Source organism: Phyllostomus discolor, chromosome 5, assembly GCF_004126475.2.
Source record: "Phyllostomus discolor isolate MPI-MPIP mPhyDis1 chromosome 5, mPhyDis1.pri.v3, whole genome shotgun sequence".
Classification (NCBI taxonomy): domain Eukaryota; kingdom Metazoa; phylum Chordata; class Mammalia; order Chiroptera; family Phyllostomidae; genus Phyllostomus; species Phyllostomus discolor.
This window is the reverse complement of record NC_040907.2, coordinates 142,277,423-142,302,701: the sequence shown is the minus strand read 5'-3', so window position 1 is coordinate 142,302,701 and position 25,279 is coordinate 142,277,423. Positions and strand designations below refer to the sequence as shown.

At 40.3% G+C, this 25,279-nt stretch overlaps 1 protein-coding gene across 2 annotated transcripts in view; it reads left to right on the top strand.

The window, feature by feature from the left end:
• The window catches only part of SGMS1 (sphingomyelin synthase 1), a 286,000-nt gene that overhangs the window by 165,613 nt on the left and 95,108 nt on the right, over window positions 1–25,279 (top strand). The window contains exon 5 of one of the 2 annotated variants that reach the window (XM_028511456.2): window positions 11,408–11,488. The gene's annotated coding sequence lies outside the window, so the exon portion shown is untranslated. Of the gene's footprint in view, window positions 1–11,407; window positions 11,489–24,845; window positions 25,185–25,279 lie in introns of those variants that run through there. The other variant, XM_036026947.1, reaches the window with a different exon arrangement.

Here is a 25,279-nt window from a genome sequence, read left to right as displayed (position 1 = left end):
TTAAAATGCATCTGTTGTAGGTAGTGTATGGTTGGGTATTGCTTTTTTATGCATCTGAGTCTCTGCCTTTTAACTGCAATGTGCAATCAATTTGTTTACTATAATTATTGATATGGTTAGTTTTAGATCTACCATTTTATTGTTTTTGAAATGTTCCAGTCTTTAGACACCTTCCAACCCTGTACTTTCTTTTCTCCCTTCTTTTTGTTTAATCGAATATATTTTAGTATTACATTCTAATTTCTCTCTTAAGTTTTCAACTATACCTCTTTGACCTCTCTGCATTATTGTTTTTGCAATTTCTCTGCAGTATTCATCCTTACTAGAAAACTTTGTTTGAATTAATATTTTATTGCAGTGTATAAAAATATGAAACCTGCAATGTGGTTTCAATTGCCACTGGCCAGCCATTGCGCTGTTGTCCTCATGTGTTTTATATTCGTACTACATCACAGACTCCACAGCATAGGACTAGACTTTTAATGTAGCATGCATCCAGTATATATAAAGTATGTGTGTATATACACACAATACTTAATACTGCACATTTAATAAGTACATCTTAAAGGAATTAAAAGAAATAATGTTTCCTGTTTACGTACACATTTATTATTTCCAACATTCTTCATTCCTTGCTGTAGATCCAAATGTGCACATGCTGTTATTACTTCTCTTCAGCTTGGAGAGCTTTCTTTAAAAACATTCATTGCAATGTAGGTCTATTGGCAACAGATTCAGTTTTAATTCATATGAAGATGCTTTATTTTTGAAAGATATTTTTGTCATGTATAGAGTTCTACATTAATATATATTTTTTTCCTTTTGGCTCTTTAAAGATGTTGTTTATTGTCTCCTGGCCTTCTGTTTTTGATCCTTTATCTGCCATTATTCTTATCGTTCTTATATGTGTAATATACCTTTTCTCCTGTGGCTACTTCTAAGATTATTTTTGTTATTATCTTATCTTTGGTTGTCATGGTGAGGGTGAGTTTTCTGTGGTTAACAGTTTCCTGCTTTCATGTATTGCTGCTTTTGCTCAGTTTTGAACATTTCTGGCCTGTGTTTCTTTACATACATTTTTCCACTCCATTCTCTCTACTCTCCTTTAATTTGTAAATTAGATCACTTGATACTTCCCAGAAGTCGGTGAAGCTCTTTTTAAAACGCTGTTTTTCTCTCTGTGCTTCAACCTGGATTCTTTATATTGACATGTCTTAAAGTTCACCAGTCCCTTTTCACTTTTATGTGTAATCCAATATTACTATGATCTGTTTTTTAAAATTTTATATTGTAGTTTTCAGTTCTAGAAGTTCTATTTGTTTGTTTTCACAGTTTCTATAATTCTCCTGAAATTTACTATTTTTTTACCCGTTATATCTAGACTTCTCTGTAGCTTCATTAATGTACTTAGCATTTATATTTTAATGTTCTGGCCGTCTACTTCCATTTTCTGGGTTGTTTGTAGGTTTTTCTGTGGATTGATTTATCTTGGACTATGGAGTTACATTTTCCATTTGTCTCACATAGCTCAGATTTCTTTTTTATCCTCACTGGAGAACATTTCTTCATTGCTTTTAGAGAGAGAGGAAAGGGGAGACAGAGAGCGACAGAGAGAGAAACATTGGTGAGAGAGAGAGACACTGATGGTTGCATCCGAGGGGATCAAATTTGCAGCCTGGGTATGTGCCCCGACCTGGGATCAAGACCACAGCCTTTCAGTCCACGGGACACTGCTCCAGCCAACAGCACCACACTGGCCAGGGCTCTCTCTGAAGTTTTAATTATGTGCTGTATATTGTGGATACTACACCATAAAGACTTGGGATTCTGTTATGTTGAAACAAACTGTAAAAATAACGGCAAATCAGCTTGAATATTTTATAGGCTCGTTTTTATGATTTGCTATTTCCATGTTGTCTATATTTCCCAGGAAATATTTCTAGTCAGGATAAATGATCTTTATTTATTAAGCCATAGTTTTTATGTGGATTCAAAGGCAAGTCTGAAAAAATTGAACAAGCAAATCAGAGACAGACTCATAGATGGAGAACAGATGACAGCTAATGGGGGGAGGGGAGGTTGGCGGTAGAGGGACTGAGCAAAAAAGAAAAGGGACTCATGGGCATGGACAACAGTGTAGTGATTGCTGGGGGAAAAGGGGTATAAGTGGACTAAATGGTAATGGAAAAAGATATAATAAAAATTAAGTTAAAAAGAAAAAAAGGGCAAATCTGAGGCCTTTACTGGACCCCTAAAACCCAGCTGGCACATGTTGAGCTTTAAACTCCTCTGTGATGGGCAGCTGTTGAAATCTGGCAGCTTTCTAAAAACTCTTCGACTGTTGTTCCTTCCCCCTCTCCAGATCCTTGAAATCTTGTTGTTTGGGGTTTTGCCAACACATGCAGAATTTATTTGCGAATTTGGGACTTCACCCTCCATGACTTCCTCATTTTGGGGATTGTCTTCCTCGTTTTTCAGCCACCCCGGCAGAAGCGTTTTTCTGACCAGTAAGACTGTAGTTTGCTGCATGAGTTCCATCTGCCGTGGCACAGGCTTGGCTGTGCTCTCAGAGATAGGCTATATAAATGTAACTTATCATCCAGTATGGTTCCCTTCTTTCAGGGGCCAGAGGTCGTCCACTTTCTGCCTACTTTTCGTTGTTTTCTAGTGCCTTCAAAGTTTATTTTATATTTGTCCACAGTTTATAATTGTTATTGCATGGAAGGCAATGCCGCCATCATAAACACAGTCTCTGAAAGAATGTGCTTTTGGTGGCTGATTTCAGATCTCACAAAGAGGTGCCAACTCCTATTTTCATTTGGAATTTTAAAATACCTTTAAGTCATGTACAATAGATGAAATGATTGTTACCGACCAATTGGGCATTATTGACAACAAGACAGTACTCATGAAATACTTAGTATTTGTGAAAAGAAATGTGATACCTTAAAGCACACTTCAAGCTGGGGCATTTGATAATCTCTCTGATTTAGGCGTAGACTGATGTTAGATAACCACATGAATTGAAGTTTAACACACTTAGTTGCATGTATTTAAAGACTCCAGTGTAAATTGGAAATAGATTTCAAGTAACCACTTCAGCATTCCTAATGTCTGGCTACCAATTTCTGACCTATATAAATAACCTTGAAGAGAAGAGATCTCACTTTAGAAGTTTCCTATCTGCCCCTAATGCACTTTGGTCATTAAAATTGGCCAGGTAAGTTATGCAGTTCTCAGCGTCCAAGACCAGAGGAAAATTAGGCCAACTTAAAATATATCATGCTCCAGGAAAAGTACAAATGTAGCTAGAAGCAAAAATCAACACCCTCAGCATTGGTACTGTTCAGCGTCTGTCTGCTGATGCTCACTGTGGTAAAACGTGTCATTGTTATGACGTTGGTGGGAAGGGGTGAACATTTCAGGAGGTCAGAAACATTTTTTTGTACTCTGTCAACACAGCTATGTTAAATCATAACAGCACTGTCCTGCCCCACACTTCCCCTGTATGTAATGTTTCTTTTCAACAGCTTTGAAGCATTGCCTGGTCAGCAAGAGGTTTTTGTTTGAAATAAATTTAAAAAAAATCTCTTTACAAAAATATGTGGTCATGGTATAAAAAGAAGAATATACTAACAATTAAAAAGAGAAAAGATGAAGTTAACCCAGGTCCTTCTAACAGGCACATCTACTTTGGGAGGCATATATTCTTTTAGTTATTTTTTTATTTTCATGTATAAAAATGGATCATACTATATAGTATTTTATAATATGCTTTTTTCCTCACTTAGTTCCAGCAGTTCTATATGTGTGTGAGTGTTTGTACTTTTATGTATGCTGCATGTATTTATCCAAACAGAAGGAAATTGTGCAGATACTTGTTTTAAATATATCCTGCTACATATCGCTGAATATGCTGGGGCCTAAGGTAATGAAAACTTTATCATTAACTGAAACCACATTTGCTTTTTTTTTTTTTAAACTGAGGAGTGCGAAAGAAACTTCTTTGTAGCTTCTCCTTTAACAAATTCAGGAATGGGTGGTGTGCTCTTACTCCGTTTGCATGTAGGGCAATTTGCTTGCTGGCATCTGGACATAATCTTCTCTCTGCAGGTTTATCACATCATACACGGTATAGGCTGGAAAAGCCCTAAAGTTGCTCTGCAAAATCATGCTTTGCTATCATCACCAACTATATATTTAGTCACTCTCTGAAGAGTGTCATTTGAAATACCATTTAACCGACTTCTCATTACCGTCCTTGTACCCTGGCACTGAGCAAGGCGGCTTTCCAAAGTTTGTAGTCTAGCCAGGACGCAGATGTCGAGCTAGGAAGGAATTATGGGTATCCTGGGAATAATGAAGAAGTTCATGTCACAGGAGTTTGTGGCAGGATTCTTGACCTCGTCTGGGGTGTTTGAGAAAAGTTTCTTGGAGAAAAGATGTTTAAACTGACACCTAAATGAGGAGTAAGATTTAGGTAGGAAATTAGACAGGAAGAATAAGGGGAGTTTCCCAGGGGGAAGGACTGCCAGCAATGGAAGCCTGGATTCATTCACTTGCCTCTGTTCGTGACGGTTTTCTTACTTTCAGAACACTGGGGTGATTCTTCCTGCAATCATCCATGTAACAGTTCTGTGAGTCATCGTCAACACATATTGTTTCTTTGAATGTTAGTAACTTTGGACAGACTAAGATCGAATGAATGCATCACTTCGTCTCTTAATCAAAGGGCCGTGCTCACGCCATCCCCCCACCCCATAGACTAGGGGCTTGTGGAAGTGGTACCCCCTGGGTACTTGCTGCCAGCTGAATGGTTATGTTGTCCCTAGATATTTTTATGGTGGCTGTAGCATCTTTCTCTTTGTCTCTTTAGTATTTCACAGGTGTCCTGTGGAAGCCAGGTGATGGTCTCGGCCAGGGGTTAGCACACTACAGCTGGAAGGCCAAATCTGGCCTGAGACCTGTTTTTGTAAACACAGTTTTATTGGCATGTGGTCATGTCCATTTATTTGTGTATTACCCGTGGCTGCTTTTGCACGATAATGGCAGAGTTGAGTAGTTGCAAAAGATACCATGTGCCCTGCACAGCCTAAAATAGTGTTTGGTCCTTTACAGAAGATGTTTGCTAACCACTGGTTTAGGCATAGTCCATAACCAAATGCCTCCCATAATTTCTTTGTTTTGCTTGGTGTTTCTTCTCATCTTTTCCACAGCCATCTGTTTGTCATCTCTGTTGCCTGATTTTTCTTTCTTCTCTCTCGCCTTTTTCAACCAGTTATCCCAGGCTGTGCTGGTAAATGAGTGGGGCTGGCCCATCACATGATGTCACATCACACTGTGTGACTGTCAGTGTTTGCAGTTCCTCTCCTCTTCAGTTTTGCTCACTGCAGATTCTTGGAGGCTTTTCCCATCACGCTCACTTCTTAGTGGCCTGGGGGAGGAAAAGCACAAAGTCTGGCTCCACTAGGAGAACTGCGTTTAAAGTCAAGCTTAGAAAGTAAGCTTAGGTATGTCACTGTCCCTCTCTGAACCTCAGGATCTTTTTCTAAAAATGAGGATAATGCTACAGCTGCCTTACCTTTATTAGGATTGTTGTAAGGACCAAGGCATGTAAATGCCAGTATATCTGTCATTTGTTCTTCTTTTTTTAAATGATTCCAGAGAGAGGGGAAGGGAGCAAGAGAAAGAGGGAGAGAAATATCAATGTGAAAGAGAAACAGTAGTCGGTTGTCTCTTGCATGTACCCTGATTAGGAACCGAACCCACAACCTTTCGATTTGTAGAAGGATGTCTAACCCACTGAGCCACACCAGCCAGGGCTATACTTTATTCTTGTCCGTAAACCTGATGGTGCCAGGTGGCTGACTCCCTTCACTTACATGTATTGGTGAAAAAGTTAATTTTACTTTTAAATTTATTGTGAAATAAATGTGTGGGGGGGTTTTGTTTTTTGTTTTTGTTTTTTGAAATTTTTGCTCAGGTAACACTAAGGAAACTATTGTTACTAATACAGTTTGAATAAATAAGAAAGCATGAAACTTAAGTTATCTGCATTAAAGTATATCTGTAGCATGAAATCAATATTGCTAAATAAGAGTACTTTTAAATGCATTTTTACAACCTGAAACACTGCATTTTTCAAAGCGAAGGAAAGATCAAAGGATAAGCCTAGAAATTGGAGACATTGTATTCCTGGATCACTCTCCCAGTCTCTGGCCTTCCTCTCTTCTCCCCTCCTCTCTCAGAAGGACATGTGCCTGCATCAGGGACTCCTCCCTCACTTCCCTTCTGCATTAGTCATCTGTAGTTACAAAACAACATCACTACAAACTTTGTAGCTTAATCAGCGTATGATCTATTTCAGTTTCTGTGGCTCAAGAGTTTAGTCGTGATTTAGCTAGGTACTTGGTAAGGCTGAAGTCAAATGTTAACTAGGCTGCTTGCTCTCTTCTCTGAGGCTCCACTTGGAAAGGATTTGCTCCTGAGCTCATGTGATTGTTGGCAACTTCTTATGGGCTCTCAGGCTGAGTGCCTCAGTTTCTTATTGACTGTCTCCTGGAGGCGGCCCTCCCATGACTCATACAATAGGCAGCTCGCCACGTGGCACCTGGCTTCTTCAAAGCTAGCAGGGGACAGGATTTTATAGTAGCATGGACAGTACAATATTATGTGATGTAACCACGTGGATTCCATCATTTCTACCTTGTTCTGTTGGTTACAAGCCAATATCAGGTCCTCCCCCCCACCCCTCCAGGGGAGGGGATTACACAGTCACGGATAACGAGGGACCAGGATCCTGGTAGGCATTCTACAGTCAGCCGCACTTGAGGCTGGCCAGGAACATGGCTTCCCTTTATTTTTACCCTCCCCTCTGTGCATCCTCCTACTTAACTAGGAGCATGTTTTCCATCCCTTCTGTCTTCTTTCCTCCTTCTCACCTGTAGAGAATTCAACAAACCCAGGTGGCTTTTCCTTCTCTCTTTGGCTGTAGAAATGCAAGAAAAAGGTGGCAGAAACTCTTGGTAAGCAACTCTCATGCTATCGGGCCCTCCCTTGACAGCTAGAACTTTGAGTGTGTAACACTTTCTCTAGAAGGTGTTTCTAAGTCATGATGTGGCTTATGTTGTATAAAGGACCTAAGTGGCATCTTTTCAGCTTTTGTGTCTTCTGGTCACTGTTGTCTTTAAGCAAGTGCTGAATTCCGAATCTAGTTCACTTTCACGGCACATCCTTTTAGGATCTCTCGCTATGACTGATTTTAGAGTCAGTAGCGGTTTTGGTTCTTTTACTCTGTGACCCCATTAACTTCCCCTTTGTATAATTTCCCTCTTCTCTTCAATTATTCTTGGGTATGCCTTGCCTTGCTATGGCCTTCCCTGGTCTCCATCAGTCTTCAATTACTGCTCTTTCTCCTTGCTGAGGAGGCGGTGTCATTTAGTGGTTAAGAATGAGGACTAGAGTCAGGCTGCCTGGGTTTGAATCGCAGCTCTGCTCTTTATTAGCTGGGGCATCTTGAGCAAGAGATTCAGTTTTGTGTCTATATGGCTGGTAGTAACATTTTTTATTTTTCCACTGGCCAAAAGCTGCTGCCACTCTCATTTCTCCCAAGATATAGGAGCAATTTGCGCTTTCTTCCTAAATGAAACTTGACCCCAATCCATTTGCTGGTGTCTTGGTGAAGTGAGCTGGAACATATTTAAGCCTAGGAGGATAGCTCTTCTTTTGTGAATGTGATTGTCACCTGGTACTTGCTTTGCCTCCTAAGGATGAGGACAGAATTCTTACAGTAGCAACAACATTTAAAGAGCACTTACTGTTTGCCATGACCCTTCTTAAATTGTTTGCAGGCATCCTGTCTTTTAACCCATGTAGCAATATTAAGTTGTAGCACTGCTATTACTTCCGTTTTATAGAGGAAGAAACTGAGGCTTAGAGAAATTAAACAACATGCTCAAGGACTTCAGAGCAGACTGGGGAGTGAGGTTTTGTGTGATTGCAAAACACATGCTCTTAATGACCACAGGGCACCGTCTCCCATAGAGGCAGCCTGGACCTCTTAGTGAGCTAACTCCTTAGGAGGAAAGAGCCTAAGAATCTAAAACAATTATGTCGTATGGGTGTAGAAGCTTTTATCCACTTTTGCAGCCTCAGTGCAAATGCCATCCCCTAGCCTCTTAGCTCTGGGTGCCCTTGCTTTTGGTGCCCGCCAGACTCCCTCCACCTTGGGGGCATAGGCTGGGCCCTACTGTGGAGGAGAGACCATCCATTCCAAAAGGAGTGTGTTCTTTTTGGCCATGTATTTGTGTGACTGTTGTGGAATCTCAACATTATATATGAAGTATGATTAAGAAATACTGAGCTTTTGATAAACCCATCTAGGACTTACATTGTATATTCACAACATTCTCTCTAAGTGCATCAGCTAACTTAATTGCTTACATTCTGGTAATATTGCCTTCATGCTGTGTTCTTTTAAATGAACTTCATCTCAACCACCTTATACCCCTTTCCCCACCGCCGGTACTTTAACACAGTGACTCCTGCCAAATGGTTAGTTCATTGAAGTCGGTTGTTGAAGTCACTTGGAATTCTTTTAAGTAACCATAGTGGTGGCAAATTACCTCTTTGAGGATGAATTGGATTCCTTGAATCTATTAAAATATTTTCTACTCTAGAAAATAAAGTGGTTTTTGTTCAGAAATCAGGGGTGACTAAACTGTGATGAGACAGATTGTCTTGTGGGCAGTAACTGTACACTGGTTTTGAAGGGAAGAGTGCTCAACTGACTCTGAGCAGGCAGTGGCACTGGGGTGAGTCCTAAGGAGGATGCATTAGAAGGGGTCAAGGAAGACTTTTTTTAGATAGAAAATTCTGCATAAATGTTGGTATTGCCTCACCTGTGTGTTCTTTTTTCCTTGAAAACAGCTCACAAATCATACTAGTGATAAGACTGTATGTAATGTGAAGCTAGCCTGGGTAGTGGGGTGCCTGCCATTCTTTGTGTGACTTTTATTTCCCACAGATGTCCACTGAGTACTTGGCGTTACAGTTCACACCAGAAGAATTAGCACTGATGGAAATAATTCATGACTTCTTTTAAGAATTTATCATTAAAAACCTCAGTACTGATATGAAGAATGCTAGCAGATACATTGCTAGAGCTTTCTGTTTGCACAGTAGTAAAGGCTACCAACTAAAATGGGAATTTTTATTTAACACTCCAGAGCAAAATAGAAAAAGTTTATATTGTTGTCAAAAGTATGATTTGAACATCTCTCAAGATGTTCACATGGGGGAAGGCTGTGAATTTGATGGACTGTGTACCATAATTGCAATGGTTACCGGGAATTTAATAGACTGTCATACTTGGACTGTAAACATAGTAGCTGAAATTAAATTTGGGGGACATAGTCTACAATGGGCACTATAATGCATCATCTCTAATCTAAATAACTACTCTCCAAGGTATTTCATAGACTTGGAAACTGAGGCTCAGAAGGATTAAATTGCCTAGCAAAGACCACGCTGCAGTTACATAGCAGAGGTAGAGTTCAAGTTTATTTATTTTAAACCTGTAACAAAGTCTTCCGCATTTCCCATCATTTTAAAAGGCATCTAAACGATGCCAAGTGACCAGGCATCTAAAGCTATAGCTGGCCCGTGAGCATGTTCCTTGACGCCCTAGTCCTTCCCTGCTGTTCTTACTGATGTTGGCAAGTTCTTTCTTTGTTACTAGGAAACCCTCTGGATTTATGTGGTGTTTGCTTCATTCTCTCCCTTCTGTGTGTCACCCACATAAACATACTCAACCACTGAGGGGTTTGGATAACCTGAGGTTTCTGTCTGTTCTGTAACTGAAGCGACACTGTCTCTCATGGCACATCAGTGTATGAAGTCATTTTATAATTATTATCAATCTCTCCAAATGAGTTAACACTGAGGCTTCAGACGAATACAGTTGGTAGATCCTTATTTTATGCATTGTCTACTTGGAGCCAAATGTTCTTCATGTAAAATGAGTGATAGTTGCATTCTGACAGGTAGAAGTTGAGTGTTTTCATTTGGTCCCCTTCTGTGAGGGGAAATAAAGCAGAACTTCCTATCCCTGGGTTGTAGAACCTATAATATTATGAAATTAAAAGACAAAAAGTAAAATACTCTGACTGACATTATCTTGGAAAAAGGGAGGCACTTTCCTGGGCATATTCCATTATTTCATGAATTATACAAATCTCTAGTGTTTGGGTTGGACATATGGACAAAGTGGCAAGTCTGATCATTGAGTATTGGGTATTCCTGCTGCTGAAATAATGTCCCTGTCAGATCACAGCACGCTTGACTTTGGCAGATTATATTTTTCATTGTATTTGATACTTACAACCACACAGTGCACTAGGAGGCATTTGATACTTTTTCAGAAATGAAGAAATTGAGACTGGGAAAAGATAAAATGATTTTCCCAAGGTCACATGGCTAGTAAGTGGTAGGACTTCTTTTTTAACTTTATTTTTTATCGTTTACACTATTGCAATTGTGCCCATTTCCCCCCTTTTGCCCACCTCCACCCCACCTTCACCCCCCTTTCCCTCCAGCCATCATCACCACACTACTGTCTGTGTCTAAAGTGGTAGGACTTTGAACTGAGGTTGTATATCTACGCATTGTCTTTTGGTGGTTTGGTTTGCCCAATTACTCATCTTTCCTATCCTGTAAGTTTTCAACAATTTGAGAAATAGAGGAAGCATTCAAATGGGAGTCAATATAGTAGTGTAATTACTGATAAAGCAGAATTAGAGAACACAGAAGTGTCAGTTACTTCCTTCTCTAAAACATGCATTGGATCCTAGCAACCCTGACCTAGTCACCCAGCGACAGCTGGAGAGAAGCTGGGGCCAACAGAGCTGGCTGGCCTCTCAGGAGCAGGCAACCTATCGTCCTGTTTGCTGTGTGGAAATGAATGGGCTCCAGGTGGCCCCTTTGGCCTAGCCCAGTGCAGTGGCCAAGCACTAAGCCAGTGCTTTTTCTAGTCCTCCTAGGCAAATTAGTCACTCAGGTTTGAGAAGAAGGAAGGAAGGAGTTGGGGAGGAAAGAGAAAGTGAGTTACTTAATACTGTTTCTCTCCTAGGAAACAGACCAAAGATCTCCTCCGAAAAACAAAAGGGTGGGTATTACTGGTGATCTCCATCCCAAAAGCCAACAGTAGAAATACTGCTCTTTAATTTTTTTTTCTTGAGGTGATCTTTTATGTTATTCTCTTCTTCCTTTTTGATTATAGGGAAAAGAAGAGACAAATATGTTTTTTCTCTGTGTTTTGAGTATAAAGGAAGGAAAAAGACTAATGTAGAAACCAAGAAATGGTTTTTATGTGACATATAACTAACCATATTCCTTCTCCTCATAACAGGTGACAGAAATGTACTGGAACAATGGGAAAAGCCAGTAACTTATAGGAAGCCAAGATGACAAGAATTTTTTTAAATAATCAGTAAGTAAAATTTTGTTAGCTCTCCAGAATTCTTCTGACTACTAGGTGAATTTTCTATAAGGAATTTCTTAATATGGCATGAAGCTTTGCTTTTTAATTCAGAAATTAAGTTTTAATGAAAGTGAATTGTCTCCAGAGAGAGAGAGAGACAAAACAGAACAAAATCTGGGCAGTTTAAAGTTCTTAGGGGCTTGTATAAAATCTTGTGGAATAAAATGGAGAGAAGACAGGAACCTGGATGAGATATTTCAGTGTTTCTTCTAAGAAGCAGTTTCTTAATTTTTCTAACTTGCCCTTTAGAAGGGAACAATTGAAGCCTGAAATTGCTAAGTAACAGCTAAGATTGTGGTGGTTGTTTTTATTTTAAATCTCACCCACCTAGTTTTCAAAGCACATTTTTTTATTGAACCTTTAAAAAATGTCTTGGATATTTCAAAACATTCGTTTACGTCAGTTCCCTTATGTAATCTTAAAAAAAATATTTTCCTTATTTCTTCTTAATACCATAGGCATTTATAGTTTCTACTGAGTCGGGGATGGACTTGGATTATTGCAAAAGTTATTCTTATTCATTTCAAGCAGGAACTTGTGGGTAGAAATCTGAAAGACTTGCCTCTGGATTAGGAAATATTGACCTCTGTCTTAGTCAAGTTGAATAAGGGTATCTTTGGTCACTTTGAAAACAAACATGGAAGTAATAATTAACAGAGACATTTCACCCAGGTAAAATGTTTTGATTTGTAGTTTCTCTCATGAGAGTGACCTTATGCTATCTAGTGAACACCTCCAGTATAGATGAAATTGTAGCCAGGGAGCCTCTGGGTCTAGTCTTCAGATATGTAAATTGTACAGCTTCACATTGGGTTTAAATCAACACACTCAGTAGTTTGCTGGAGACTTGGGAGTCGTGGGCTATGAAGATGAATTCCAGTATAAATAAGGCAGGCTTACTCCATCTTGGGAGTTGACAATCAAGCCTGAACATAGAAAGTTATAATTTCAAAACAAATGTGGTTGAGGTTATAGGAGCTATACCAGGTGGAGCAAAATTAGGTTTACACTTGTGAGCATGTGAAACACAGTTTATTCTTGTACTATAATTATTGTATTATTTTCTATATAAACAACTGTAAACTTACTTTTACCCCACCCTGTATTAAATACTCAAGGAACATTCTGGAGAGAGAAACTACCTGTGTGGCCAGAGTGGGCTAGATCAGGAGGGTTTCAGGGGCAGGTGGCATTGGAACTGGGTATTTAATGATTAATGCCTTTTATCTAAAATAACTTTTTAAAAATTATAAAAACAAACAATGCTGATTGGGAAGAACTTTAAAAATGTGAAAATTATTAAGAGTAGAAAACTCATCAATATTATCACTACCCAGAGGTACCATTATTAATCTTAGGGTTTTCTTTATTCTGACATACTCTCTCTATGCCTAGATTAGACACACAGTTTTTTCCTCCCTAAAATGGAGCATTATGAATATTATTTTGAAGCCTGATTTAATTGATGGTATGTCAAGACCATGCCACATCAATAGATATACATCCACATCATTCTTTGTTATTGTTATATAGCGTTATATGAATACGTAGTTTATAATGTATTTAACTAGTTCCCTGGTAGTGGGCATTTTAGTTGTTCTCAACTTTTCACTATCATGAACATCTTTGTTCATGGACTGAGTGTGGTGCACTTACCGAATTATTTGTGCAGGATATTTGAATAGAATTGCGATGGTGCTTTAGGGAAGGAACACTGTGGGCAGAAGAAACAGCTTGAGCAAAGGGGCAGAAGTGGGAAGGGAATACCCCATTCCGGGGGAAGGCTGGACTTGTATCTAGTGGACCGCAGAGGGACACGGGGAGTAGCGTCAGTTAGGGCAGGAGGCAGAAGACAGAGGGTCTTCGATGCTCAGCCCTTTATTCATTCTCAGTTGGGAGCCATATTGTAATCTGTATCGTCCTTCAAATAAAGATTCTGAATACCTTCATTTTTTCTTAATTTCCCTTATTTTGGGGGAGAAATAAAAATTATTAATAATTCTGCTTTCCAAAACATTTTGAGTCTTAAAAATCAACCCATCAGGGAGTGAACAGGTGATAGAAGCCAGGAAAAGTGCCTATTTCCATAGAGAAAACTGTAAGAGGAGAGGAGCTTATGGTCTTGAAAAGTGAAGGATACGTCATTAGTAAATGTATTTTCTACACTTTATGATTAAAATGTGAAGATTAGGGAACACATATTAAAATAATAATGTGGTCTCATATTTACTGGGTGCTTTCGTGTGTTTGTGTGTACCTTGTTTTACTTCATCTCTCAAAAACCTTCTCAGCAAGAGTCTAGGATTATCTCTGTTTCGCAGTGAAACGGAGGCCTGGAAGGCTGGCTCTGGGGAGAGAGCACCACCCCAGGAGTTCTGTAGTTTGTGCGCTGCTGGGCCCTGGGCAGGTCCTGCTGGGATGGCGTGAGGACACACTAGCACAATCTCTGAAAGGTTACAAAGACAGCGTAAAGTACTGTAGAAGCCAGGAGGTGGGGTGGGGGGGGACTGCCTTTTATAATTGGACACCTCTTTTATCATTAATGAAGGGAAGAACATATTTCTTTAGCTATTTCCTGTTGCCTTTGTGGTGATTATATTCTTGTCAAACATTTGCTCTTCCTTCCTGCCCATCTTCCACCCCTGTGTGAGGATTATGCTTTCCCACCCTGTCCAGGGTTGGTCCCCACGCCGTGGCCCGAGGACTCAGTGTGGCCCGTGAAATGTGAACAACAATGACACATGCCATTTCTGAGAAGCTTTGATAGACAAGGCCTGGTTGTGCCATCTCTCTGTTCTCTTTGCCATGAGACCAGCGTGTCTCAGTGAGGGTAGCTGCTTCTGCCTTGGTGGCAGAGTGAAGAGGACATGGGGGCCAGCCACAGCTCACCTACCAGGAAACAAACAGGAGCCAGAAACAAACCTTTCCCCAAGGTCATTGGCCTCCAAAATATTGATGCTGTTTGTTACTGCAGCATAATTTAGCCTGAACTGATATATTACAATTGTTGTAATATATATTTTTTGCATGGAAGAGGCAAACCTTCATCAGAGATTATCACTTCAAATAAGGCATTTTCATAAGGTATTTAAGTTTGACAGTGTTGACCCTTCATTTTTTTTCAAATTTCCAAACCTTTGTAGAACATGTGCAATGTTAAGGTCTGGACATCTGGAGGTTTAAAATAATCCAAGTCCCAGACCTGGCCTTCAGGAGTCTTAAAGTAGGATGCTGTGTGTCCCAGTAACTAACTACAGGACAAGGCAGGCGCTCAGTGCCCCAGAAAAGGGCCACTTTGATAATCCGTGAGCTGTGCTCGTGCAGGTGTCCTCACTTTGTCCTGTGCCATCCTTAAGACGTTCTTTGTGTTATTGCTTTACGTTAGTTAAGCTTTCCTTCCCTTTTCCTTTTCCTCCTGAGCATGTATTTGTAAAGATTTTAGGTATTTATTTTTGGAGAGGGGGGAAGGGAAGGAGAAAGAGAGGGAAAGAAACATCAATGTGAGAGAAAAAACTGGTCAGTTGCCTCTTGTAAACACAAGATCCAGGACCAAACCTTCAACCCAGGCATGTGCCCCGACCGGGAATCAAACCTTGACCTTTTGCTTTGCAGGACTATGCCCTGTGGAGCTACGCCAGCCAGGGCAGCATGTATTTACTATACCATTTAATTTGTAACATGTGTTAGATTTCCTTATTCTCAGTTTGTATTTTTAGTGAAACAACTTATACTGGTTCACTCGGTAGTTAAGGCTATGTGGCCTGTCTTTTGGCATATATTATAAATTCTTCGACTTTACAGATGACATATCTTAACTGTTCCCCCATAATATAAATTGCTTAACACACTATTATAACAAAATTAAACTCTTAGTAAATTACTGACTGTTTTATTTGATTTTCCCCCCTGATGTTATTGGTTCTTTTCTTCATGATACATGAATTGGCGTTTATTGTTAGAGTTCTCCTTTCCTTTCCTTTTTTTTTTTAATGGTGTCTGACGTGTTTAGGCTATGTGTGGGAAAACCAGTTTATCTTGGCTTAGTAATGCCTTACCTCAATTTGGAACAAGTTGGAGTTCAGCTGTCATATGCCAGGTCATGTGCCTCATAATCTGACAGGTGTTAAGGAGATTTAACCCAACTTGATATTCCTAGTGGCTGGTGCTGGCTTCGGACCACGAGTGAAACCAGAGCTCCTCGAGGTCTGATGAGCAGTTTCTAGGTTAAGACAATAACGAAACTGCTCCCTTCCTTTATGAATTCAGCTGTTTTCTATCTTGTTACTTCTGACTACATATTCACTTTCGTTTCAAAAGGCACAGGATTCATTTATTATAAAGTCCCATCTTGAACCAAGGACTTTCAGACTTTTTTGTCCAGCACACACAGGAAGAAATGGTTGCAGCCTCAGTCAGGAAGAGCACTCAGAGCTACCGTGACTTTTCAGGTTGCTTTTCAGGTTGGGTGGTGAGTTCATAACTGTTGAATTTAAAGTTATTTTTCCTGACAGATATGTTGAATATATTTTCTCATGTGTATTAAATACCGCATAAGCAAAAATGTTTTTAACTGTAAAACGTAGTGAATGAGGTTAAATGCATCGACTACATTTATGCTAGCAGAACGGAGTCACGCGAGTCAGTTATTTTCACGTTAGTGATTTTCTTTGTAACACCTTAGAAAGGTATTTTCATAGGTAGTGCCTTCTTTATTCAATAGGGCAAAAGAAACTTTTACTGAAGATGCTATTTATAGACCCTTGATTTTTCAAATGATCTTCATGTATGCTACGAGAAGCATCAGTAGAGTTTAGGGCTTGCTGAGAAATACATTCTTTTGTTCTGCCACAGAGAAGTCCCTTCTCAAGAAGATACAGAAAGTGAGTACCTGACTGGAGACTGTGACTGCCCACCAGTTCTTCTCTGCACAGCAGTCTCGACATTCGCAGAGGCTGAAACACGAGCTCTCTGCCCCCTCAAGTGTAACTCCGCTCCTACCTGGCTGCCATAGTGGGCATAATAGTTACAGCCTTGGGGTCAAACATACATGGCTTTGAATCTGGCTTTGACTGATCTTGACAGTTGCTTTCAGGCACCAAAACCTTGTTGACTCCCAGTTTCCTAATGGGTAGAGTGCAGTTTTTAACACCTGTCTTGCTGTGTTGTGTACAAATTAAATGTAAACTAATGTGTGCACCATGCAAGCCACTGTCACCACTAGATACAGAGTAAATGGATCACATTGAGCATCTTTTTTTCTGTTCTAGGTGGGTGGGATTTCAAATACATTTTCCTATTGGAACAATGTTATGAATGGGGTTTGAGTATAACATTAGAAATATTATTAACGTTATACTTCAGATAAGTCATGAGTTTAGTAGGCCTTTAAAGAGTGGCCAGAGAAACCCGTCTCCTCATTTCTCTCACGAAGTGCATTTTAAGTGCCACACAAGAGATCATTCACTTAAGACTCTAAAAAGTGAACTTTTAGAATGCAATTTATTGCCAGGTTTAAGACTGCTTAGATAAGCTTTCATGGTAGATATCAGATGGGTTTCCTGATTAGTGGCGGTATTTATGGGCAGGCGAACAAGCCCTCCTTCCCACTTCTGGGACACCGACTCGCCCTCTGGAGAACGTACTGTTTTTCCTGCCAGTCCAGCTATTAGTTCTAGTGCACAGCGGCCCAACGTGGGATCGTGGCCACTGGGGTGGGTGCCTGACCCCAAGCCAGAAGAGTGTGATTTTTTTTTCGTTGAGAATTTTGAAGATTATAACTGTCAAATAGTCCCTCTTTGTGGCATGGCAAGGAGTTAAATGTAAGAAGGCAGAGTTCAGGAAGGAAGAACGAAGCCCAACTGTAGAAGCAAAGATGCCGTCTTGTCCTGATGGAGTTCACTTTCAGCCAACCCTAGAACCCAGCGGGGGCTTCCCTGTTGCTGGGTTATTTAGAGTCCAATGGTCCCACCTGGCTTTCACTGGTGTTGCTTCAAGTGCCATATCTGTTAACCTGCAAGCTAAAGAATAATGCTGACTAATTCATTTGGTATTTATACTGGGAATATTTAAGAAGTCAGTGTCTTTGTCATGGGCAATTATAATATATATAATTGCACAGTAGGATAGTTGATTTATGGCAGAGCTTTTTGAGAACAGTGGTAGCATTTACTCCCATCTCATAAAGTATACATAAAGCATGTATTAGCACTAATCACAGGATGCTAGTGACTATGTGTATGTTTAAGTCTTTTGACAGAGGCTTGCTCTAAGGCAAATATCATATAACTTTTGATTTTAAACCATGTAAACAATGGATACTTAAGATGTTTCTAGTAGTTATGAGTGGCCTTAAAGAAGTGCCCTTTGCTACCATTTATGGTTGGGAGCACTTGTAAGTAATCAAGTGGGTGTCCGTGGCTATACCATGTACAATTGAAAGAGATGTTTCTGTTTAAGGAGGAATAGAAACATCTTTGTCAAGACTATCAAATATGTACATTTGTGTTCCTTACATGAAAAGGAAGATAGAATGACTTAATGCTTCTCTTTTCTTCACTAGGTTAGTGTTTAGGGAGCTGAGATTTTATGTGACAACATGCTTGTAAACTTTACTTCCCTTTAGGAAGTATCAGATTTGCATTTTTGGTAGTAGCATTCTGTATTGTCGGAACATGTCATCAAGAGCAAAGAAACGCATCTGCCATTTGCATTCTGCTTGCCGGCTGGTTTGAACTGCTATAATATTTGTTTATTCTTCATGTGTCACAGTCAAAAGGAAAGTTTTACTTCCTCTTTTGTGATTGTTATATAACTTAAATACTATTATATCAACAATGACTATTTATTCAGAATCTACTAGATCCTGGGGAGATACAAGGCCTCAGATGGATTTTTGTCATCTGGTGAGAAAGAAAGTTCAGCAATCTCAAAAAGAAGTAAGGTCCTAAGGCTCTATAAGTCAGTTTTGAGGTGGAGGTACAAAGAAAAGGCCTGTAGGCATTTGGAGAAGCAGAGAGTCCCCCAGGGCGTGAGCCAGTGAGAAGGGTTTCAGGAAAAGTAAGGGTCTGAGGGTTCTGGAAGGTGACAACCAGTAAGGGGAGTGAGGGAAGGTCATCCCACAGAGAGCACTGTGTGGGCTCAGGTGGGGGGGAGGGTAATGTGCCCGCTGCTTTAGGGAAACAACAAGTGGACTGGGTGGCTTATTTTGCAGAAGGTTTTTTAAGTAAAAGGTGGGTTTTGGAAAGGTGAAGTTCAACTTTTGAATCACTAAGCATCATTGAGCCTGTGAACTAACTGTCACTTCTTTAAAATTGTAAAATGACAGTCTTTGTATTTTACTTTGCATTTTAACTTCAGGCAACAAAGAGATCCTAAAAACTGTTATCCTTTTTCTATTGTGAGGATGTTCTAAAATGTTGTTAATTGCACCCTTACATTCAAGGGATAAGAATTATTGTAAACATCTTTTAAGTGCTTTGAGTTATGATTGGTTAGTGAACATATTTACAAAGCCATCCTTCTTCCTTAATGGAGCACCCAGTCTGTGAGTGTTAAGCCTTGACTGGATTCCAGAAAATAGACACCAATGAGGTTTTCTCTCTTTCCTATAGGTGCTAGATTTCTTTCTCTTTCATCTATCCCAGTGTATCTATGGCTGCATACACACATACAATTGCATTTTTCAGAAGGTAGTGTTATGAAATTTATTGAGTTGTTCATATACACATAGGTTTTATATATATAGTCTTCTCATATAAGAGAGCTGCTGTTTTTTGTGCAATCAGTTTGGCTAGTACAATATAATCAATTGTAATAGTTTTGTAAGCAGATTATTGATGTGCTTAAAAATACACATTTACTTACAGGAATGTTTGAGGAAAGCTGCCTGTAAAGCAAATGCTTTCGTTTTGATCTCTACAGTGAAACTAGCTTGTATAACTGATAGAGAGAGGAAAGGTTCATGACATGATGGCATGCTGGACTTTGACATGTCTCATGTGATGGTGACGCTGTGCCAGGAGCACAGAGTGAGGGACCCGGCAGCTAGGACAACAGTTAGCAGGCACGCACTGTTGGGACCCTGGTGTGAGGGGATGAGTGCCTGAACCAGGAACAGAAAAAATGGCCCAGAGGTGAAACACACTAGGAAGCCGCCGTCATACCTGTTGATAGTGAATTGTCAAGAGAGAGGGAAGGAGCTCAGATGATTCCAGAACTTACCTTACACTGTCCAAAACAATAAGATTACCTTCATGAGGAGTATGAGAGTCAAGAGAGATTTATCAGCTTTGTATTGTCTAAGATATAGGACCAACTCAATGTCTGTTGCTAAGGGTAATGTTAAGTTATAGGTTTATCTTGTGCCTACCCTTTTTAAAATTTATTTTAAAAATCTTTTTGTAGAGTATTTTCTCTAACTCGATATCTTTTAGTTACATTTGACATACAATATCATATTAGTTTCAGGTGTACAACATAGTGATTAGACATTTATATACCAAATGAAGTGATCAGTCTGGTAAGTCTAGCACCCACCTGGAACCATATATAGTTATTATGATAATATTGACTATATTTCCTGACCTATACCTTAGAGCTGGCCCTTTTTGACCATAATTTGGCTTTCCAAGTAGAAGAACTCTTAGGGGTCTTCAGAGAGAGATGAAGCAACTTGCCTAGGGCTGCATACCTGGCCACCCACTGGCAGAGCTGGGATCCGGCCAGGAGCTCTCGGCTCCAGCTGCAGTTCTTCCTAGTCTCCCATGCTGCGTTGGAGGGAAAAATAGCATTTTATTTATTTATTTATTTATTTATTTATTTATCTTTTTAAAAATTCTATTTTATTTCCATTATCATTTACCCCCTCATACCTTCTCCCAGCTCCACCCACCCCCTCGTCCCCACCATCACCACACAGTTGTCCGTGTTCATTAGTCCTTTATCTTTTTTGTTCCATCCCTCTACCTCCTAGCCTCTCCCCTCTCAGAGCTGTCAGCCTGCTCTCTATCTATGAGTCTGTCTCTATTTTACTTGTTAGTTGTTTGTTCATTAGATTCCACATATGAGTGAAGTCCTATGGTATCTGACTTTCTCTGACTGACCTATTTCACTTAGCAGAATGTTCTCCAGGTCCATCCATGCTGTTGCAAAGGATAAAATTTTCTTCTTTTTTACAGCCAAGTAGTCTCCCACTGTATAAATGTACCATAGCTGTTTTGTCCACACATCTTCTGGTGGACACTTGAGCTGCTTCTATATCTTGGCAATTGTAAGTAATACTATTATGAACATAGGGGTGCTTATAGTCTTTCAAATTAGTGTTTTGGGTTTCTTTGGATAAACTCCCAGAAAGGAATCTCAGTCATAAGGCAGATCCATTTTAATTTTTTGAGGCAACTCCATACTGCTTTCTACAGTGGCTGCACCAATCCGCATTCCTACAAAACAGTGCATGAGGATTCCCTTTTCTCCACATCCTCGCCAGCACTTGTTGTTTGTTGATTTGTTGATGATAGCCATTCTGACAGGTGTGAGATGATATCTCATTGTGGTTTTAGTTTGCATTTCTCTGATCATTAGTGACATTGAGCATCTTTTCATATGTCTGTTGGCCATCTGTGTGTCCTCTTTGGAGTATAGCCTATTTAGGTCTTTTGCCCATTTTAAATTGGATTGTTTGTTTTTGGGGGGGGTTCAATTTTATAAGTACTTTATAAATTTTGGGTATTAATCCCTTATCAGATATAAAAACAGACAGATAAGGGACTTCCGGCAAGATGGAGGAATAGGTGGATGCACCGTAGCTCCTCGCACAACCAAGAACAGAACCACAATAATTTACAACAACGATTTGCAGTCATAATATCAGAACTGTCAGAGGATTTATCTAAATGGAAGTCGGACAGCCAAGAAGTTGAAGTAGACTCGTACATCCAGACTGGTAGGGGACGACGAGCCGAGCGAGCGGGTGTGGGGCTGGCGCAGGTCGCAGGTGCGCGTAGGTCGGGGGAAATTTGGCGCAGAATCAGCGCGACAGCCATCCGGGGTGCGGGAGCGCGGTGGTGCAGCGGTGATCCCTGAGTACGCAAGCAGCGGCTGGGGGAATCAGTGGGGCAGCGACTGTGGACCAGGGCAGAGCTCACGGCCCAGAAGCCCAGGGAAGTGTCTGACTCCAGGAGAACGGAAGGGTCGCCATTGATCCCTGCTGCCCCCGCTCCCACCCCTGCCCCCATATATAAGGTCACAATCTAGCGACTGGGGCGCCCAGCCCCGGTGAACACCTAAGGCTCCGCCCCCCACCGTAACAAGAGCGACCAGACCGAGAAAAAATAAATAAATAAATAAAATAATAGGAGAGACAGGGAAAGACAGAAGATATGTTTCCAGCAGAACAGATCAGTCCTCCAGGACTCATCCTTTTGAGTGACCAAGAAATAGCCAATCTATCAGATGCACAGTTCAAAACACTGGTGATCAGGAAGCTCACGGAACTGGTTGATTTTGGATGCAAATTACATGAAAAAATGCAGGTTACCATAAAAGGGATGCAGGAAGACATACGGAGGAGAGCCAATTGTGAAAGGAAGGAATCTGAGTCTCAAAACAACACAGTGGACCAGAAGGAAGATAGAATCAACCAAGCAGGAAAGCATGATGAAATAAGAATTCAAAAAATCGAAGAAAAGCTTAAGACCATCGAGGACACACCTTTAAACGTTCCAACATCCGAATTATAGGGGTACCAGAAGGGGAGGACCAACAAGTGGAAAAGTTATTTGAACAAATAATAAAGGAGAACTTCCCCAAACTGGCAAAGGGAACAGTCTTCCAAGAAATCCAAGGAGCGCAGAGAGCCCCAAAGAAGTTGGACCCAAGAAGAAACACACCAAGGCACATCATAATTACATTAGCCAAGGTAAAAACGAAGGAGAGAATCCTAGAAGCAGCAAGAGATAAGGGGACAGTAACCTACAAAGGAGTTCCCATCAGACTGGCAGCTGATTTCTCAAAAGAGACCTTGCAGGCAAGAAGGGGCTGGAAAGAAATATTCCAAGTCATGAAAGACAAGGACCTACATCCCAGATTGCTCTATCCAGCAAAGCTCTCATTTAGAATGGAAGAGAAGATAAAGTGCTTTTCAGATAAGGTCAAATTAAAGGAGTTCATCATCACCAAGCCCTTACTTTATGAAATACTAAAGGGACTTATCTAAGAAAAGAAGATAAAGAAAAGACATGTATAGTAAAAGGACAGCAAACTCACAATTATTAACAACCACACCTAAAGCAAAACCAAAAGAAACTAAGTAAACAACTAGAATAGGAACAGAACCACAGAAATGGAGGGCACATGGGGGGGCTAGCAATAGGGGTGGGAGGAGGAGAGAGGGGGAAAAGGTATAGAGAATAAGTAGCATAGAATGTAGGTTGAAAATAGATAGGGGGAGGGCAAGAATAGTACGGGAAATGTAGAAGCTAAAGAACTCATAAGTATGACACATGGACATGGACTAAAGGGGGGGAACGTGGGTGGGAGAGGGGGCACAGGGTGGAGGGGAGTGAAGGGGGAAATGGGACAACTGTAATAGCATAATCAATAAAATATATTAAAAAAAATAAAAAAATAAAAACAAAATAAAAACAGACAGATAGATAATGGAACAGAATAGAGAGCCCAGAAATAAACCTACAACTTTATAACAATTAATATTTGACATAGGAAGCAAGCACGTACAATGAATGGGGTAAAGATAGTTTTTTCAATAAATGGTTCTGGGAAAATTAGATTTGTGCAGAAAAATGAAGCTAAACCACCTTCTGACTCCACACACGAGAATAAATTCAAAATGGATTATAAAAACTTAAATGTTAGACTCAAATCCATAAAAAGCCTAAAAGAAAACATAGGCAGTAAAAATCTTGGACATTGCTCATAGCAATATTTTTTCTGACATATCTCCTCAGGCAAGGTAAACAAAAGAAATAAACAAATAGGACTATGTCACATTGAAAAGTGTTTGCACAGCAAAGAAAACCATCAACAAAATAAAAAGATAACCCATTGAATGGAAGATCGTATTTGCTGATACATCAGAAAAAATAGCATTTTAGATCCCTTGATCTCACTGTAAATCCTATATTTGGCTGAGTATTTTAAAGAAATCTTGGCCTATAGCATGACTGGTTCTAAATAAATGTGAGAAAGTTAAACACAGGAGATCTTCCCCAAAGCCAAGAAGGTTTAATTTGTAACTTAAAAAAAAATTATTCCTCCGTAAAAACTCCCTACCTTCAGTTGTAATCAACTTATTTCTTAATTGGTCCTCAGGACTTAGCAGTTCTATAGTTTCCTAAAATTTGCCAATTCCCAACTACGTAAAGTTTCTTTTAAATATTTTTATTCCAAAATAACATTTAGGGCACAATGACCTGGAGAAAAAGAGTGATTTCCAAAATCACTCTTACTTTTTTTAAAAGTTGTTTTACTTGTGGCATAAATAAAATCATTCCAATTTTAAGCCCTTTGTTTTATTGCTAATCAAATTTCTATTATATAATAAGAACACCAAATCCAAGAATCCTAAACCTTTTGGTGAAAAGGTTCTTCAGTTTTTCACCACTTAAATAAGGGATTCAGACCATGCAACACCAAAGAACTATTTCAGCTCTAAAATTCCTTGGATATTTTAACATTGAAAAGAGTAATAGAAAAATTATGGGGCAGTTTGTCCACAAATTTGGGTATTCTGATACAGAACTCAGAGGGACAAGACAGTATTGTTTAAGTGCCTACTTTATGCCAAGCCCTGTGCCAAATTCTTTGCATGGATGCACCACTGCCTATCATCTATCATCTGTACGTCAAACGCTGTTAGGTGAGCATTTTATCCTACTCATTGCACGTAATTATCCTGCCCCAGGCCATGCAGTGTCAGAGGTCAGATCCAAATCTGCTTGGAGCCCTGATGCTACCAGCTTCATTACATCCTGGATGCTGCCTAACTCAAGAACTTTACTAAGGAACAGAAATTAACGTACCTCCCTTGTTCAGGTGTCTATCATAACCACCTTAACCCTTGTTTTATAAGAGTTTAAAAAGACCATATACAGTTTCTTGAAGTTGCTAGTGGCTGAAATTTAAAAGAAAAAAAAAAGGCTGGATAAAAAGATGTCTAAGCCCGATATAAATCAAGAATGGAAAGTTCCGCCTTAACCAACTGAACTCGCTTATTGGTTAGGAGTGCACGGGCTGACTCATTTCTTTTTTGCTGTTAGAGGGCCACGCCCAGCATTCCAAAAACCTCTGCTGTCCTGCTACACCCGTGACCTCTCAGCTGGAGCCTCAGGGGTTGGACTCCGTGTCTCTGATCACAGCTATCCCTCAGAGAGGACCCGCCCGCCAGAGGCAGGGCTCTCCAACTCCGGCGTTTGTTGCGAGCCCGCCCGGCAGGCCGTGGCCGGGCTGGCGGAGGCGCGGGCCGGGCGCGTTCCAGGAGCTGGGTCCCTGGCTGGCGCACCACTCATCGCCTTCGCCTCTCTTCCTGCGCGCCGGCAGGCAGGCATCGTGCACCCATCGCACGTCCGAGCCGCGCAAACTTAGTGTACCACGAACTTTCCCGAAACTTTGCCTCCACCGAGGAGAGACCGTAAGTGTAGCTTCGTCTCTGATGCTGTGGTTCATTACTGTGTGGGGCAGGCGGTGTAGCATTGGCAGACGGTGGGACCTGATTAAAAGTAGAGG